Source organism: Sus scrofa, chromosome 8 (genome assembly GCF_000003025.6).
Source record: "Sus scrofa isolate TJ Tabasco breed Duroc chromosome 8, Sscrofa11.1, whole genome shotgun sequence".
Taxonomy (NCBI): Eukaryota; Metazoa; Chordata; class Mammalia; order Artiodactyla; family Suidae; genus Sus; species Sus scrofa.
In genome coordinates this window covers 134,154,422-134,175,055 of record NC_010450.4, presented here as the reverse complement: position 1 = coordinate 134,175,055, position 20,634 = coordinate 134,154,422, and the positions used below count along the sequence as shown (strand labels likewise).

The window sequence follows — 20,634 nt, the reverse complement described above, 5'->3', positions numbered from 1 at the left end:
TCCACTTTGACAACAAATGTTGGTGACTTTTCCTCTGGCTCTTGTTTTTATCTGCCACAAAAAAGGGGGGGGAGGAAGGAGTGTGTTGTGTGTTGTTGCTATTTGTACGTGATTTTCGAAAGTACAAACAAAACATAGTTGATTTACAATGTGGTATTAATTTCTGCTGAATATAGGCGGCTTTTAAAGGCAATTAAAACAGTGGTTCTTTGGCTCTTAGTTTTCCTACTTTCTAAGGAAAAGAAACAAAAATTGAAAAAAATCATAACAACGTAATAAAAGTCCTTATATTTAACCCAACTGTCTCTTTTTTTTTTCACTCAATCAATATATTTGCTGTAAGTTTCCTTACCCAATTCTCACAGTTGAAAGAGCTGGCCCACCCAGATCCTGTCACCTGCCCTTTCTAGGCCTCAGTTTCATCTATTAAAGAAGGAATTTGAATAAAATTATCTCTAAGATTCTATCATCCAGTTCAATTGTATAAAATAGCAACTTAACACAAAATCTGATTTGGGTGTCTAAAAAATATCACTTTATCTCAGAAATTGTTCTGCGAAGAAGCTGTTACCTCTTCTTTTCAAAAAAGCACTTTCAGGAGTTCCTGCTGTGGTGCAGTGGGTTAAGAATTTGACTGCAGCAGCTTGGGTTGCTGCAGAAACACAGGTTCAATCCCCTGCCAGGAGCAGTGGGTTAAAGGATCCCATGTTGCTGCAAGATGGTCGCAGCTGTGGCTCAGATTCAATCCCTAGCCCAGGACCTTCCATATGCCATGGGTGCTGCCTTTACATAAATAAATAAATAAATAAAATGTAAAAAAACATTTTCAAGGGAACCCTCCTGCATGTTGGTGGGAATGTAAACTGGTACAGCCATTATGGAGAACAGTTTGGAGATAACTTAGAAATCTATACATAGAACTTCCATATGAACCCCGCAATCCCACTCTTGGCCATATATCCGGAAAAACTCTACTTAAAAGAGACACATGCACCCGCATGTTCATGGCAGCACTATTCACAATAGCCAGGACATGGAAACAACCCAAATGTCCATCGACAGATGATTGGATTAGAAGATGTGGTGTATATACACAACAGAATACTACTCAGCCATAAAAAAGAATGACAATGCCATTTGCAGCAACATGGATGGAACTAGAGACTCTCATACTGAGTGAAATGAGTCAGAAAGACAAAGACAAATACCATATGATATCACTTATAACTGGAATCTAACATACAGCACAAATGAGCTTCTCCACAGAAAAGAAAATCATGGACTTGGAGAATAGACTTGTGGCTGCCCGACAGGAGAGGGAGGGAGTGGGAGGGATCGGGAGCTTAAGCTTATCAAACACAACTTAGAATAGATATACAAGGAGATCCTGCTGAGTAGCATTGAGAACTTTGTCTAGATAACTCATATTGCAACAGAACAAAGGGTGGGGGAAAAATATATACATGTAAGAATAACTTGATCCCCATGCTATACAGCGGGAAAATAAATAAATTTTTAAAAAAGAATAGGGAAAATGGTGGATTGTCACTGTTAGGCAGGAAAAAATACCATAAAGCTATAATAAATAATACAGTGAGGCAGTGGCATAGAAACGGAGACAGCAATCAGTGAAACATAGGAATTGCAAGACATATTCCCATAAACATAAGAATTTAGTCTTGATATAGGTAGCATTTCAAATATGAGATAAAGTGTGGATAATTTAATAAACGATTATGGGATAATTTTCTACACTTTTGAAAAAACATAAAGCCTGAGTCACTGTAAAGCCTATACATTTACAAGAGATGCAGGGAAAAAGAAATCCCTCTTGGAAGGCAAACTGTCATTCTCTATAAAAATGAGAAAACAAAATTGCAAAGCAAAATTATAAAATTTTTAGAAAAACACAGGAAAATATTTTTATATTCAGTTGAGGTAGGCCTTCCTAAACAAGACATGAATTTGAGAAACCCAAAGTTAAATCAGACAATCTCTTTTTAAAAAGTCAATATAAAAAGACAGCATAAGTTGAGTTAAAATATGAGCAGCAAGGCTGAGAAAATATTGACAATGTATTTAATAGAGATTACTATTCAGAATATTTAAAGAGAAAATACAAATCAATAAGAAAACATTTAAAATAGTTGAAAGATAAGAATAAACAGTTCATCAAAGTGGAGATAAAAAGGGACAAATGAAAAGATTCTGTGTCACAGGTAATCAAGGAAGCACAGATTAAAACCTTTAGATATATTTTAGCCACCCACCTGTCAACATGAGAGAAAAAGCTTATCTCCACTACTTGGGGAGGATGCAAGAAAAGACACATTTCAATAAACTATACGTGAAAGTGAAAAAAAATTTTCAAATAACATTTATATATAATTTAATGTGGGTTTTTTTTTTTTTTGGTCTTTTTTTGGGGCCACTCCCTCGGCATATGGAGGTTCCCAGGCTAGGGGTCAAATCGGAGCTGTAGTCTCCGGCCTATGCCAGAGCCACAGCAACGCGGGATCCGAGCCATGTCTGCAACCTACACCACAGCTCACGGCAACGCCGGATCCTTAACCCACTGAGCAAGGGCAGGGACCAAACACGCAACCTCATGGTTCCTAAGTGGATTCGTTAACCACTGCACCATGACAGGAACTCCTAATATGGTTTTTTAAACAGAGATAAAATGTTATCACAAGCACATGTTAAAAAAAAAACAAAAAACAAAAAACCTTCCAAACACGCACAGACGATACTAGGCAGAGTGTCACTGGCTAGGAAATGAAGCTGCAAGTCACTGTGAGCCTTGCCCAGGATCCTCCTATGGTCAAGAGTACAAAAATATTAAACATTGACCCAAGAGGCAGGGTAGATCAATCAAGAAGCAGTATCTTACTTTTATACCAAATCATAAGCTATGCACAAAATTCTGGTCCCCACAGCGCAAAAAAGAGAGCCTTGGAGAGAGACCATTTCAACAATAACAAAGGGCATGGCTGAGGCTGTCGTCTTTGAGGTTAAACTTTTTTTAAAGTAAGGCTAGTTAGCTCCAGTGACAAAGGGCAAAGGGGACACAATCAAAGTTATTATAGTTTTAAATGGAATGGACAGCTTAAACGTGAACTCATTCATCAAACCTTCCAACACCCGAGAACCATCTGAAATTGGAAAGAGGTTTTTACAGAGCAAAAGAAGGAAGATATTCAACATGGAAATCCTCACTTTCGAGAAATGAGACAGGCCAGTGGGTGGGGGGCAGTGGGTGTCGAGGTGGGTATAGTCATTTCAACACAATTGGAGATAAGTCACGATATCATTTAATGAAGATATACCGGGATTGCGCCTAGAATACCAGTACTCTAGATGGGAAAGAAAGGTTTGAAACTTGAACCTTCTCTTCAAGAGGTATAATGCACCTGGGAGACGTGTGCATTCGTGGATTAGCGATTCCGAGTAAGCTGCTAAGAGAAGGAAGTTATGCTGGGGGCAAAAATCTAAACTTCCCAAACTTTTTTGCAGCATCGTTAGAGATACGAGCTTAACAAGCAGACGATGCTCGGTCCTGTGAGAGGGTCCCTTACGGTACCATGTTCTCAACGAAAACTCTAAAGAACATAAACTTCAGGTTTCTGTTTACCAGTAACCCACATTTCATGAGTCCAAAAAGTAACCTACGTGAAAAATAAGAAACAGAACAAAAAGGCACCTCCAAATCATCAAACTGAGGCCACACGTAAGCCCTAAAGTAATATGCAGCAAAGCATAAATGCGCCCTTACAGCCCGTCCCTCTGGACGGCCGGTGCCGTGATGCCAGCTGTTGGCTTAGCGGGGGAAGGATATGATCTTGGAGTCAGGCTGCCAGGGGCTGAATCTTGGCTTCAGCACAGACAAGTTGTTTAGCCTGGAGCCCTCTCAAGTTAACCATCTACACAATGACGACAGATATCCTATCAACCTTACAGACTGGTTGTGAAGATTAAATCATATAATTCGTGTAAAGCCCTCAACACAATGTCAGGCACATTATAAACCCTCCTTAAAATACTATCACAGGAACAGACCCCTGGGGCCATGAGCAGCTGGGCGAGCTGGGTGAGTCTCTTCATCTCTAGCAGAGGAGCGATGCTTTGCATAGCTATTAAAAGAGAGTACTAAAGGGATCTGTCTCCGAGTTCACAGTGAAAACTTCAGTGGGAAACAGAATTAGGAACATGTATGAAAAAAATGCTTTGTAATATATAAAAAGCTAAAACAGGCACATTATTGGAGTTCCCGTCGTGGCGCAGTGGTTAACGAATCCGACTAGGAACCATGAGGTTGCGGGTTCGGTCCCTGCCCTTGCTCAGTGGGTTAAGGATCCGGCGTTGCCGTGAGCTGTGGTGTGGGTCGCAGACGCGGCTCAGATCCCACGTTGCTGTGGCTCTGGTGTAGGCCGGCGGCTACAGCTCCGATTGGACCCCTAGCCTGGGAACCTCCATATGCCGCGGGAGCGGCCCTAGAAATGGCAAAAAGAAAAAAGAAAAAAAAAAAAAAAAAAACAGGCACATTATTGTAACACAATTGCCTTCCACACCGGAAGAGGTTGGCTGCCTCTCCTTTGGTCTGCTTTGCCCACAGACAGGTTCCCAGCATTAGAATAATGACCCACACACAGGAATGGTCAATAAACACGGCTGAGTGAATGAAGGAGCATGGCGTTGCTATAATTCTGCAGCAGATTTCGTTTGACCTTTTACCTCCCCAAGTCAGAGGAGCACCATGCAGCCAAGAGCTGGAGGTGACCCCTACCCTGCTTCAATGTTCTATTGCTGTGTAACAGATTCCACAACCCTAACGGCTTCAAACACCCCCACTCGTGAGGGAGCTCCTGGTTCTGTGGGGCAGAAGTCTGGCCCAGCGCGGCCGTGTCCTCTGCTCTGGGTCCCATGGGGCCGACAGCAAGGTGTCAGCCAGGCTACATTCTCTCCTGTGGAGGATCAGATGGGAGGAATCCAGTTCTGAGTTCCTTCAGGTTGTCGGCAGGTTTCAGCTCCTCACGACGGCAGAACTAAGGTTCCCGGGGGCTGGCTGGTGGTTGGGGACTGCTCTCCACTCCTGCAGGCAGTCTACACTCTTTCTCCCGAGGCTGTTCCACAGGCAGCTCACAATACAGCCTCAGCAGAAGGCTTCAAGGCCGAGAGCAAATCTCCCCCACAGTAAATCACCCTCAGGCTGTGAATCGCTGATTCCTACCCCTCGGCTGCTAGGGGAAAACCCGCTATTTAAGGAAAACTCAGATAATCCTCCTCTTTAAAACATATATATACACTGGCGTATAGTTAACTTACAGAGCTGTGTTCGTCTCCAGTGTATAGCAAAGTGGATCAATTACACATATACAGACATCCATTTCTGTTCAGATTCTTTTCGCATCAAGGTTATCACCCAGTGCGGCGTCGACTTCCCTGGGCTATACGGTAGGTTCTCATTACTTATCTATTTTATACATAGTGGTATGTATATATTAATCCCAACCTAATTTATTTACACATCTGCCCTTCCAGTAGCCATAAGTTGGTTCGCTCTATACGGTAACATAATCAAGGATATGTTACCCCATCAAATTCAGAGATTCCACCCACACTTCAAGGAGAAGGACCTCAGCAAGGGCCAAAGTCATTGGTGGCCATTCTTAGAATTCTGCCTACCACATACACTGCATGGTACGAACAAGGACAGGCTGTCGCAATAGAGGGGTGACTTGTCTTACAAGTTGGATGTAGAACACATGTCTAGGATGATGCTTTATGTGTTTAATTAATGCGTTTACATACGAGAAAAGGGAGTCAGGCTCTACAGGAGGCAGTTCACAGCGGGTTATCCCCGAGGAGGGAGATAAACCCCAGTCTCCCACGCTATGGACTCAACGCCATCATTTTTATCAAGTAAGACAGGTCTCATCCACTTTTATCTGCCCAGGGAAGGAAAATAAAAACCCCCAAAAACCTTCCAGTTTAAAGAACTATCGGCTTTATCCGAGCATAACTGCACAAACCATGTTTGCGGCAGTAGATTGGATTAGCTGTATATTGTACAATAAATGAGCTAGAAATCCAAGCAGTAGGTGCGCTGATATTTTGTTGTAAAATTCATGTGTCAAGAAGTCTTTGACAAACAGTATTTCCATACTTAAATTGAGCAATGGATGGAAGCCTGAAAAAAAGCAAAAAAGATGTCTTCTGCAGTTGTCCCTTAAATTGCGTGACCCACGGATGGTTTTTCCCACGGAAAAAGCAATCCCTCTGATGTAGAGGAACCTCGTGCCAAGACAGGCGCTAATGAAATCAGTTACGTTGCATTACATCATGTGAACCATGTGCATCCACAGCAACCTTTCCATGGAAAAGTTAAACAAAACATATTTATAATTCCTATGTTACATAAACACGGGCTACTGCATACATTGCCTGTCCTAGGTCCCAAAAAAGCTCTGAACTCTAAATACAATGGATTCTTGGCTAGGGTGAGAGATACCAGAGACGTTTTTAATGCATTTCAATTTCATCCAGATTAATACACTGCCTCTCACATAGGTTAGAAAAAGTCCGACACTCGTGATCTTTTGTGCATCGTACCAACTCTTACCCTGATTATCTATTCTTGCAGTTTCAGTAATAATTTGTTTATTGTGCCTTGGCATCAGCCGTCTTCAACGGCCCACTCAAAGCCTGCATGACTTTACATCTTTTGAAAGTACCACAGCAACATAACATATAAATCGAAAGCGGGATTAGCAAAGAAGAGCTGGTCACCTTGAGTAACCTTCCTTAGCTGCCCGCTAAAGTCAGGAGTAAGATACGTTTTTCAATGTGTTAACACTGTGGGATTTTGTTGCCACTGTAATGCAGATTTTTTATTCAAAAATGCATGCTTCATCTTCAGAAAAATCTCTTCTCTAAATCTTTTCAAAGGACCGAGCAAACACACATTATACCTACATTATTATGTGGAAGTGTTTTGAAAAGCCAAACGTGCAGCATAAGCTTTAAAAATTATCTATATTCCCAGGGTTTAACTTCTGAAATATGGTGGATGCTGAGCAAAGGTGGCTTTTCCAGCTTTCTAGTTAACTAATAGATGGGCTCCAGGGTTCTATCCAGAATTTGAATAGGTTCACAGGTATTTCCCTTAATATTTAATTTACTATAAGGGATTGAAGAATTGGGTCTAGTTAATTGTATAATGTTCCTTCGAGGCGTGTGATCAGTAAAAATGGGTTACAAAGAAGTCAAAAGACGTAACAATAGCAAGAAAATACAACAAATAGCAGAAATGAACCATATGCTTAGTCCTCAAAGTTCTCATGTCAAATTTATGAGTTTCTGCTGTGGCGCAGTAGGCTAAGAATCCTACCGCAGTGGCTCGGATCACTGCAGAGGCATAGGTTAAATCCTGGCCCAGGAACTTCCATATGCCATGGGTTTGTCCATTAAATAAATACATAAATAAATAAGTAAAGAATAGCAACTGAGTTTCTAGACAGCACCAAATCTAGATAATAAAGATACCACTGAATCAGTTAAGGTAATACTAATTGCTTTACCAGATAAAATCTGCGATCTCCCAAAGGACATTTAAGGTCCAGGGAGGAGTGGAGAGCAGGAATTCCATGCAGTCACTCTGGACCCAGGCTGACGAAGCTTCTGTCATCTTCAACTATTAGCTGTCAGAACCGCCCTGAGGATAAATATCTGTCCAGTAGACGGAGCAAGAACGGAGGGCAGAACATGAGAGAGTCGGTGCTTCGGGTCAGACTTGGAAGTCAGGGACATAACTTCCACCCACGTTCCGTTGGCCTGAATGCAGCACTATGGGCTCATCCATGTGCAAGGAAGGCTGGGAGAAGGTCGTATCCCCGTGAGCCAAGGAAGGAAGAAAACTGGCTGGGCAGACTGGGAGCCAATTTCAGTCAAACTACAAATGTGCTCTTAACCCCACTCAAAAGAAAAAAGAAACAGAGAAAACAAACATCAAGAACCACCAAAAAAGAAATGTTCTCTTCTAGTAGGGCGATACAATCTGGCTTTTCCAGAACTTCCATTTTTGTCAAGCCATTCAAGCCCCGATGCTTTTTCCTCTGTTGATGGTATGTCCATTCATCTCGAACTCAGTAACACAAGAATCATAAACTATGGAAATAAAGCCTGAGCAGAAAACTTCTGCAATTTAGTGCTCAGAAGTTTGTGGGCCAACTTGACTTGCTAATCCCCAGTCTGTGCTTCTGGAGAGAAGAAGAAGGGGGAGTTCACAATCCACAAACCAATTTGCGTTGTTTCTGCAACACTGCAAAAGTGCGACTCATGAATATGCTAATGAAATTGCAATGAGAGTTTTGGCACTATTTCATCACCCCAACTAGATTAGAGAGTAATAACACTATGGGTTTACATGTCTTCAGAAACTGCTGTGGTAGTTTAAAAAAAAAAAGAAATTGGATCTGCAATATTTATAATGCAACAAAAATTACAACCATGCTGCAATAAAATAATGATAATTATTTTATATGTAAGTAAGTGTGCAGCCCACACACAATAGTTGACTGTTCGAGTCATTCACTGCTTTCCATGTTTGTTCTCTGGTGTTAATGTGAGTCTGCATTTGTGAGTGGGCTCACATCTCGGCCTCCTTCCAAAGACAGAGAAGAGATCAAAAAATAAAAATACTGGGGGGAACACTTTCATTGGCAAGGCAGGAACCGCCTTTAGAAACATTCAGCACTTTTCTTTGATCATTAATTAGGGTTCTAAGAACAGAAGGACCACAAAGATGTATTCTTATCTTTATACTCCAATTACTAAGGTAATAGTCCAGTTATGCTCTGGGCTCCGAACTGTTCCTCGGATGCAAGCCTATTGAAGAGTTTATGACTGCATTGTCTTGAGGTAGTGACCTATTCAATAAGCAGGGAACCAGACTGAGGCCAAGAGACTAAAGATGAACTGAAAAGTCTTCGACAGCTTCCCTAAGCACACCAAGCCACAAAGAGGCATGGGAGCATTTTTCCAAATGGCTCCAGCAGGCTAATTTGACTACTCAGCTAAGTCAAGGCCCCCGAAATATCAGAAATTTTGCTTCACAGGGGATGTTCTCATTGGGAGCTACAAGAAGTATAAGAAGATGTGAGGAATAAAAAACCACAAGCTCAAAGATTTGGAATCCTCTCTGACTGCTAAGGAATGAAGATGCTGCTGCTTCCATCAACTAAGAGGATGCTGCTGATTTTCTCACCATGTTTTACAGGCATATCATAAGAAAAGATACTAGGGTTTCTTTTACATGTGTTTAATTAAGAGCAGAGAAATATTTTTCCAGGTTAGTGAATAATGAGTTTATGTTTGTGAAGAGATATAGAGTCATTAAATATCTTTATACACATTATCTCAAGTAATGCCATCCACCCATCAGTATGAGGCTAGACATCTACTTATTTGTGATGTTATATATCCCAAAATGATGAAATCGGAGGATCCTCTGTCCTTCTGGTGTGTCTACTTGCGAAAGTTTACAATTTTCAAAACAAAAAAGAAAAACTGTCACCAGTGACAGTTTCAGAAAATCCCTGACTCAGAGTGCCTTCATTTTGAGAGAAATTAGGTACTGTTAAATAAAGAAGATTATGTGGCTCACAAAGAAGTTTGTTGGGATCCAAGAAAAGGAAAGAATTCACTGGGACAGTAACAGAAATAGCACTTCACATGTTTGGGCTTCTACATGGTTCTAACCGTATGTGCACACAGATACACACACACACATGCGGTCCTCGGAGAAAAAAGAAACAGGCACATTGGAAATTATCCTTGAGCCCGTATACACTGAGAATGCTGGGGATACTTTGGTCCCAAACACACACTGGGCCGTCTTTGGTGACATGGTGCTGTAAATAAGCTCAAGGCTGGGATTTAGGAAAGGAGCTCCAGCTTACAGTGGTGGGGTTTTTTCTTAGTAAAGAACGACTCAGTCTTGCCTAAGATCCCTTCCAGCTCTAAAATTCTGACTCTCACCCTTGCTTCACTTACGGAGACCTGGACTCTGCAGCCATAAACATATCTCTACATTTCCTTGGATCTCATTCTACATCTTACATGTAAAGCCTTCTTAAAAACGTCCTACCTATCTCAAGGAATAATCTAGGGACATACATGTTCCTGCTATATTGGCCAATCTGAAATAGTTGAGTAATTATTAGATTAATTCCAAAAGTTTCTAACCTAAATTGAAAGACATCTGGAAGGAAAAAATAGCACCAGAAAGGATTGTTTATACATAGATTCATTTTCCTTTGTTCCTTCTTAGCCTATTTCCAGACTCATTTTCTTTGACCAAAGCCTTTGATGGCTTGGTATCAACATGAATTTGAAAAAATAAAGATTGAAAATTAAAACTTAAATCTACTGAAGGTGAAAAAAGTAGTCTGGGGTGAAAAGTAATCTAAAAAACTTCAAGTACATAAAAGAACGGAATTTTTTAATTTATATAGCTACAAAGGAACCTGAAAGATTTCATTCAAAAGACATGAACTTTTAGTTCTAGCCAGGTCATAAATAAGTAGCAGATGTTTATTCTAATTAAGTAACACTTTCTAAAAAGCAGAGACTAAATGTGATTTGATTTACTGTGACCATCTAGAATACTTAGAATATTTATACCCTACCATGGTTCTGACGCTCTTTTGGTGGTAAACCCCTTTGAGAAAATAATGAAAGCTTTGGACCCTCTCTCTAGAAAAATACACACGCACGCAATTTTGCATATAAATCCAGGACCCTACTGGGCCACGGACCACAGGCGAATATCTCCTGATTTACAATGTTACAGCCCTGTTTATAAAGTACCAGGGCTCTTGGATCAGAAGAGTCTGAATTTGTAGGGTTATTTACATAAATTTGCATACTCTATTCAATCTGCTCTACCTCTATGTTTATAAGATAAATTATTTAGTCCAACCTACTATGATAGTATTCAAATTTAATATCAGTGACATGGTACACATAAAATCCTTTAGCAGATTTTTAAGCCAATCAGTTTAATCACATCCCACAACTAAGGCATAGCTAAGGACACCCTGGCCCAAAGGAAGATTGTTGCCCCGTGGGTCTTCAGGCAGTGAAGCCAGGCATACCCGGTCTTGGTCTTACCACAAAAACGCCACAGCCTCCTCCTGATGTCACTTGCGCAGGCCTAGAATGTGATGAAACTGCCCTTGGTAGTTTATTTACTAACCATCAAAGCTATTCGTTCATTACCTTCAGAATGTAATGGTTATTTTATGAAGACTCATTAAATTTAATGAGATACAGCCGTGTTTATTGCGCTCCTATAAAAGGAGGTGGGGGGAGGCCCTGTCTTCAAACGGACTCTGGCTTCTGTGGCGCACCAAAAATAAAACGTCAGCCAGGGCACTGAACTCAGAGCAAGGAGCTTCCCAAGTCATCCAGGGATCAAGGTAAACCAGGACCACCATGACCACCGCCGTTCTTATCCCAACCTGGCCCTGCAGACAAAAACAGCCGACCCACATAACCCAAGAGCAAACATACAAAGAATGTGATGAGAATACAGGGAGAGGATCGGAACAGACATTTTTCCAAAGAAGACATACGCACAGCCAGTCGGCATGAGAAAAGGTGCTCAACACCACGAGTCATTAGGGCAAGGTCGATGAAAACCAAATCAGAAATTATCTCACACGGAGAAGGCGCACATGGAGAAGGCTGTTACGAAAAAGACACGAGAGGAGTGTGGGCGAGAATGTAAACTAAGGCAACCCAACCACCGGCAAAAACAGTATGGACGCTCCTCAAAAAAGCAAACATAGATCTACCACGTGATTCAGCAACCCCACTTCTGGATACATATCTAAAGGAAATGAAATAAAGACAGCAAAGAGATGGCTGCACCTGCACATTCATCGTAGCACTATTCACAATGGCCAAGACATGGAAAAAACCTACAGGTCCATCCACAAATGAATGGAAAAAGAAAATGTGAGATAGATAGATAGATAGATAGATAGATAGATAGATAGATAGATAGACAGACAGACAGACAGATAATGTTATTCAGCCATACAAAAGAAAGAAATTCTTGAGAGTCTGGGATTAGCAGATGCAAACTAGTATATATAAGATTCATAACAAAGTCCTACCGTACAGCACACAGAACAACAGCAATATCCTATAATGAACCATGATGGAAAATAATATAAGAATATATATGTATAACTGAGTCACTTTTCTGTACAGCAAACACTGCACGTCAACTACACTTCGATACTTTTAAAAAAATGAACAAAAAAGAAAAGATTTTTAACGAAAGAAAGAAATCCTGCCATTATGCCAAGTGAAATAGGTCAGAGAAAGACAGATGCTGTATGATTTCACTTATACGTGGACTCTAAAAATGCAGAACTCATAGAAACAGAGAGTAGATCGCTGGTGGTGAAGAGCTAGGTGGTGGGCGAAAGAAGATGTTGGTTAAAGGGTACAAACTTCAAGTTATGGAGTTCCCGTCGTGGCGCAGTGGTTAATGAATCCGACTAGGAACCATGAGGTTGTGGGTTCGGTCCCAGCCCTTGCTCAGTGGGCTAAGGATCCAGCGTTGCCATGAGCTGTGGTGTAGGTTGCAGACGCGGCTCGGATCCTGCATTGCTGTGGCTCTGGCGTAGGCCAGTGGCTACAGCTCCGATTCGACCCCTAGCCTGGGAACCTCCATACGCCGCGGGAGCGGCCCAAAGAAATAGCAAAAAGACAAAAAAAAAACAAAACTTCCAGTTATAAGAGGAAAAACTTCTGGGGAATCCAATCTACAGCACAGTGACTATAGTTAACAAGACTGCATTGCACATGAAAAAGTTGGTGAGAGTAAATTTTAAATGTTCTCTTCAAAATAACACCATAAAATGGTAATTATATGAGGTGAGCATTAACTAATCTTGGTGCAGTGATCTTTCACAATAGATATAATCTAACATCAGCACACCGCACACCGTAAACTTACACAATGTTATGTGTCAACGATATCTCAATAAAACCGGAAAAAATAGTGACAGCAATAGTCACAGTGATATTAACATCAATCACAACAGCTACCAATTATTTGACCCTTACTTCATGCCAAGCAGAATTGTATGCACACTACATAATATCTCATTTAATTTAGTTATGTCATTGGTCATAAAGCCAGAAGATGCTACATCTTCACATGGAGTCTAGAGATTCAGTACAATCTGTTACATCTGTTAGATGAGACATGAGGTCTCATCAAAGCCCCATAAGAAAGATAGAAATATAGGCCTAGATCCTAAAGTAGAACCAGGAGAAAATCTAGGAAGGATTTTGCAGATCCACTCTTAGGAGCAAGTTCTGCTCTGAAATTTTATGGCCAGATCTCACAGCTGAAGTATCCTGTCTTGGAACTCAGCTAAACCAGGAGGATTCAGTCTGCCAACCTCCATCAAGGGGTGAAAAGTCCTGACCAAGAACCAGTGAAATAGAGTCTGAACACATGGAATCGGGAAATAGGATTTGCTACCTCTGTGGTACCCCAGGCTGGAGCTAGAATCTTTAGTTCTCTGCAGTGACTAGGAAATCATGAGTTTTATATGGCAGCCCTTACAGCAGACTTTAGGTGTTATTGTATTGAATATACAAAAATTAAATTCTACGTTAGAAACTATGGTTGATTCTAGAATCTGAGTGACGGGTATGTTCATTACATTATCTTAACCTAACCATTCATAAAGGAAAAATGAAAATCCCATGTGGGCCCTGACATGAAGTTATTTGTCTGACTTACCTCGCTTGTCTCCTTTTAGGCATTCTTTCTTCTTCACCCCGTCCCAGAAGATGTCCAGTGTCACTGGCCATCGAAGAAGAGCCAAGGCCATTTGGAAGGCAGAACATGGACATTCCGTTGCTCTCTGAGTCCAGATTCATTCCGCTGAAAAATCTTCCACGATACTAAAATGAATACTGAGCACCTGGAAAACAGAAATATTTCTATTTTCTAATTATTTCTAAATATGTTTCTAATTTATTCTAAACATAAGCTTAAGAGAAGGCTGTCTCTGCAATCTGGGACCAGCGAGTGTCCCAGAGTTGCAGTTCAGAGGCCAAGCAGAAAAAGAATCCAGATGAAGAAAGATTAGAGCAGAATGTGTATTTTCCCTTCCAAAATATTTAGTCCGGTCGCCTTGGGAAAGCAGGTTCATAACCAGATGACAGAAAATAACAATCCAGTGCTGAGGTTATGGAGTCCGAGTGACGCATCCTCCTGGTCTCCAGGAAAAGCAGCTCTAGAGCAGGATGCTTACCTGAGAATTTCTAACTGCTCCGAAGCCACACCCTAAGTTTCCAGGGTTTGTTTTGGGAACTAGGATGATATAATTAACAGTTTCCTAGGACAGAAGTTTTTCTCTAGGAGAGACACCAGGCTGTAAGAGAATTCTGTCCCCTGAAGAATGCAAATCTTCTTCTTCGGGGCCCTAAGGAATTGAGTCAAGTACTCTCCTGGGGCACCAAGAGGCATCCTGTTGTCTCCTCTGACATCCGCCTTAGTTGCCGGAAAGAACTTCCCAGTTGCAATTGCGGAGAGCAGACAGGCCATTTACATTTGGCGGTCATTAAGGTCCTACACCCTGTGGGATGGTTTTAATAAATACTGATTTATCATCCTCCTCCGTACTTGCTTATTAAAGTGTTGCGTGAGGTGAGCACAGAAGCTCATTGTTCTTAAAATCAACAGAGCTGTATACATGGCTTAGGTTCTCCTTCTATCACGTTGAACTATGCAAATGACAACAGCTGCAAATTAAAACAAAAAAAGAGTCTGTGGCTTTAAAATGATGTGTAATATGTTTCATGAAGGCAGTGGTTGAGTTTAGAGCCTGAATTTGAATCCAGATTAATACCTCTGTGAATCCTGGTCAACGGAGTAACCTCTCTGAGCCTCAGTATACTCATCTGTAAAATGGGATGATGATGATGATAATGATAATAATACCTACTTCATAGGCTTTTTGAGGGGATGACATGAGATGATGTAAATTACACGAAGATGCATAGAGTATGCTACAGAGTGCCTGGTATGTAGTAAGCGCCCACTAAATGACAAATATCACTAAAATTTGGGGAAAGAAGCCTTAAAAATTATATTTACAAAGAATTATTTTTACCATTCCAAGAAATGAACTAGAACCTTTAAGGAAACCTTAGAAGGTGACATAAGCTTGTCTAGGCTTATTTAGTGAAGTTGAGGAAAAGTCTATCTCTGTTTTAATGCAGTGATCTAATTAACCTCTTGCCAGTATTAAAATGACCTTGAGTTGGTCCTGTGACCTCAAGTGCTTCATGCTGTTGACTTTACACAGGCTTTTTGGGATGGTCAGAAATAGCATCTGGTGAGATGGGCAAAAGGTCAAATTCATTTACTTTGTAATAAATTGCAAATATATTTTACATTAGCTGCTTACAAAGTAAGAAGAAATGCATCAAATTCCGTTGTCAAAACAAGAAGGGATGATATTACACAAGGAATTTAAAATAAAATATTCCAAAAAGGAGCCAACATTGATTTTTGGTCTCACGCCACTGATTTCATACCAGAAAGTGATTAAATTATTCATTTTTATAAACTAAAGAAATACATTTCCAGCTAACATTAAAATGAAGTAAAGATGAATCTAATTAAACAACACTGATTTATCATCATAAACATTCCTGTCTCAGGCAGAGAAATCACTGAGCTCTATCTAGTGAAAGGGAAAAGATAAATGTAGCTTGTGAAAATGTCAGAACTGCAGAACTATATGATTTCTGAAAATCTTCCTTGTTTTACAAATGTTTATGCTGCACAAACCAAAACTCTAGTGGCACCTTCCACATCATCCACAGGTCTGGGGTGGGAGGTCCAAACACAGCCCACGTTATCAACAGAGCCATGCTGGGAAAATTCGAGACTCTCAACCACGAAGAATATTACAATGTTTAGCCAAAACCAATAAACTGTACATCTGATTTTTGTACCTCATATTAAAATCTTGGTGGGTTTTTTTGGCTTTGGGGTTTTTTAAGACTATTCAGGAAGCAAATTTCTTTCTCTTCCTATAACGCTGAGTTTCACTGGTATGTAATACGCATAATGACTCTTGATGCGGCAGAAGTAGCCACATCTTTTTATTTACAGATTCCATTCATCAACTTTGTGTCCATTTCTGTTTCACAAGGAGACCAAAAGGAGGGCATGAAAGCATTCAAATAATACGGTGAACACATGTGCAGCCTAGGTTTTTTTCGAAATGAAATCAAGTTCAAACAGCTGCCTGTGCACCACTGCTAAGAAAGATTTGAAAAGCATCTTCTTATTGGACATATACCCAGCTTCTCCCTCTTCCCTGTAATAATAACAGGCTAGTTAGTCAATATTGGGCTTCTGTGCATAGCTACACTTAATACAGAGGCACTTGATGCCTCGCGTGATCTTGTAGGACCATCACTCACCTTACACTCCTCTAAGCTCAAATGTCTCCCTCTGCAGCAGACCCATTCAGTTATCATTTATATCCGTTATCAGTTACAAATTGATCAGTCCATCCCCCGTTATTTTTTTTTATTGCCCTTCAGATCATGCCCCATTTTTCAAGTGGTGTTTCATAGCCTAAATTGTTTCTTCTTGTAAAAAAAATCCAACCATAAATGCCAACTATTTGTAGTGCATTATCATTTGTAATGTCCTCATTATTTTACATAATCAATAACATCAAGTCCCTTTTCTTGGGGACTTTCTGTTTATTTACATTTTATTCTGCACACGTCAGTTTCCATCAAGAGCAAAACCGATTTTCTCGTCCTGCATCTGCTCTCAAGACAATCTTAATTCACCATAAATCTATTTGTGTTCCCTACATGGTTAGACCCAGTTGGTGATGTTGATATAATCCTGGGGCCAAACATATCTTCCTCTGCAAAACAGGACTGAAGTGTAACATGAAATGCTATCTTGATGATCACCGCAGTGAGTGGAGGGGGGCGTTTTATTTCATTGTTGTTATTTTTGCAGAGGTCTCTGTTTATGATGTGATGCATTTGGGCCTAAGCACATTAGCTGCATTATTCATTGGGTACATTTGTCAGAACATGCATGTGTATAAAGAACTAATGATCCATATTAAATTAATGGCGCTATAAAAAAGAAAAATACTCCATACAAGCGGCTATGTCAGAAACTACAGACTTTGATAAACCATAGAAGGACCTAATCAGATGAAGCATTGGACTGTTCTGTCTCCAAAATTACATTTCCAGAAATGTACTTGTACACAATGTTGGTTTTATTAAAACAAATTAATTCAGTCATTAAGGAATCATAAGGCAAGTGTCTCATAAGTCAGGACCTCCAGTGTAACAAATTGATTAAATGACTGTGTAATAGTCTCTTTAAACAAATCTAGTGTAACAAGTTAATAGATCTGCTCAATTACCATGCTGGGTGATGAGGGTGTGGGCGACTCTCTCATTAAATCTGGGAGATTGTTCTTAAGAGATTTTCCCCCTTTCCTCTCTATTTTTCTGTGAGAGCTGTGTTGTGTTTTGGATTTGAGGTTTATTTTCAGGCCTCTAGAAATTGATTGTACTAATGGAATTAAAAATAAGAAACTGAATTTGATGCTGCTGACTTCAGTGGATTTGTCACCTGCTGTTTCACATCGGTTGGTGCTTCTCTCTCCCCCCTTCCCCCCTCTCTCCCTCTCCCGCTCTCCTTCCGTCTCTCTCTTTTCCCCTCCTTCACCTTCCTCCCACTTGAAACCTGGGCAGGACCTTGGTTGAAGGACTGCACAGTCCCCCAAACCGTTCTCAGTATCCAGTGCAAAAAATAACGAAGGCCCTCCTGGGATCAGGCTAGAGCTTGCCTTGTTTTAGCAAAATTTACAGCAAAGCATTGTAGCCGGGTAAAGGGGGGGGGGGCTGTGGGGAGGGAGGGCGAAAGGGATGAAGTGGGCAGAGGTCACCTGTGTTCCTCAGAGTCAGGAGTTGAAAGGAGCTGTCCCTACTATTTAGCCCTGGATTAATTTCAAAAAAAAAGTTTTCCTCCCGCCTTCCACACGTGAGAAGGAAATTTTCCAGCAAGGCCCGGGGCCTTCCTGAGCCTTGTTCATTTCTTCGTAATTTTCCTACAAGGACGGAAGAACATCCAGAAAGTCCTGCGATGGGGCGGGGGAGGGGCGCGGGGGCTCCTGGTCTCTTTAGGACCGAATCACGTCCTTGCAGGGGTGGAGGTCGGGGGCAAGGGGGACGGAGGGGGACGGAGAGGGGGAGGGGGAGCAGAGAGCATAGTTTCACCCACACACGGTACACGGCCTTTTCTCCCTGATGAATGAGGAAATCCTCCAAGCGAAAGATGGAGGCCAGATTCGAAGGAGCTCTGGGCGCTCTCCCACTCTTAACTCCGAGGATGCCCGTCCGTCCGGGCGCTGGTTCTGAGGTCGGGACGGGCAACGTAACTTCGAGCCTCCGGCCTTTTCGGAGGTGTTGATGTCCATGACACCCTCTTTCGTAAAGGCCCTGGGAGAAAAATCTATTACCCCACTGCCATTTTGTTAAGTGTTTGCTCCTGCGATGTGACCCTGCCACTTTATCTGTTGGTTTTTATTTTCTGAGTGCATGTTGCCCATATGTTACTCTAATAGTTGCTATAATTCTTGAGCAATGGGGCTCGTATTTTACGGGGCTGAATTAAAAAGAATGCACTTTAATAAAAACCTGAGCAATACACTAATGGCCTGACATTGACGTATTTGCATAGAGATGAATTATACGGGCCTACTTGACACGACTTTTAATAAATGATTGAGGAGGTTATTATAGGGATGCACTTTGGTGTGTGTTAACAGGTTATTTTAGTGCATCCGTATCCAAAACTGGGAGCAATAGAGCCCCGCATCCAGTTGGAGGGTACTTTTTGTCTTATATCTTGTGACATTTATTGGGACCGCTCCGTCCCCAAATTACGGTCGCAAACTACATTTTACTAACCATTAGTACGTTCACTGTGAATGGAATCGGGGAAACGAAAAAGAAAAATGAAGCCGTCCCCTCCCGTATTAGCCATCGAGGTAGTCAATAACGAGCCTTTGATATCAGGGAGCCCTACTCTGAAGTCACAGAGAGCTGGCTGTGCTCAACTAGAACCAGCAGGACAAGCAGCCGCTCTCCGGGAACCGCACAGCGAACTGCCGCTGCCCAGGGGCGAGGAGAAACCACCAAGTGAGAAACCGTGAATGACCCAGGAAACGTCCACCCGAGTCTGTGGGCACATGGACCGTGAGGGTCGATCTGCGCCCAGAGGTCCAAGAGCTCAGACACTCCGTTGGTGAGGGACCCAAGAGGACACATTCAAATACCTGCGTGCATGCGCATCCTTTTGTCCTGCTTGAATTTTCCACCACGTGCATGCGCGTGCTGCCTAGTAAAGCAGGAATAAACTATTTCGAATACATTTTAAACTGCGGCCCGCCCTGCCTTCTCTCCGCGTCTCTAGCTCCCACGCGCTGGCCCGCGCGGTTGCCGAGTGGGGGAGGCGGGCAGCACGCAGCCGGCGGCGCCCCCCTCCGCGGCCGCAGGGCTCCGCCGCCGCGCCGCGCCCTTCCACCCGCACCCAGCCGCCGCGCTCGCGGAGCAGGGCCGCGCACGCACCGTTCCCTGCAGCGGACTCGGAGCGCGGAGGGAAGGCCCTCGCCCCGAGCCTAGCGGGGGTGGGGCGAGAACAAAGGTCGGAGGTGGGTGGGGCAGGGCCGGGGACTTCGTGGAACGCCCTCTCCGTGCCCTTCCGCCAGGGGTACCTGCCGTTCGAGGATCCTCTGCGAGCCGCAGGGGCCCTCTCCCCTGGCGCTGCGCCGGGCGTGGGGCGTCCCCGCCGCGCGACACCCGCCGCCGCGGCTTCCAGCTTCTACCCGAGCAGATGTTTTCGTCCCTTGCGGAGATTTGTAACTGATGTTCGGGACAGCTGGTGGCAACCTGTGTCTGTTCTAGAACATACCTGATGGGAACTGCGGGGAAGAGGGGAGAGTCAAATTGAGGGGAGGATGGAGAGGAATAGAATCAAGTGTGTGGGTGTAAAAGAGACAAGCGAGAATGCACACACGTGCGCACACGTTTCTCTAATGCATCGTTTAACCGCGCGGCGTTTTATTGAGGGCGAGCCCCAGCATGGTTGCGGTGGCCGACACGGTTTCACCGTGATAACCAAGTAAGGAGAGACGATGGGAAATGCCCCGGCGGGTGTAGTGCGCCTCGAGAGTCTGTGCAGAGGAACTCGGGAAGAGAACCGGCCCCTGTCTGCCCTGACACTGCAGCTCCGAGACCCCTAAAGCCCCCCAAGAGGGACCCTTGCCCGGGCGGGGAACGGCGAAGGCGTGGCCTGCCGACCACGGCAAAGGTGCAAAGTAGGCGGGGATCTAGGGAGAGCGCGCCGCTCCGGGTGCCCGCGGGGCCTGGGGTCCCAGCCCCGCCTGCAGGGGGCGCACTCGGTCTCCTTGGGTCCGGCCCCGCCCGGATTCCGAGGATCCGAACAGTCCGCCCCGCCTGCAGGGGGCGCGCCCGGGG

The 20,634-nt window shown here is 42.9% G+C and overlaps 1 long non-coding RNA gene across 1 annotated transcript; it reads right to left on the bottom strand.

The window, feature by feature from the left end:
- On the bottom strand, positions 16,417-20,421 carry LOC110262021. Its single transcript, XR_002346505.1, has 3 exons — positions 19,872-20,421; positions 19,434-19,495; positions 16,417-18,594 (listed from the first exon to the last, which is right to left on the bottom strand). It is a non-coding gene; the product is annotated as an uncharacterized LOC110262021 (long non-coding RNA).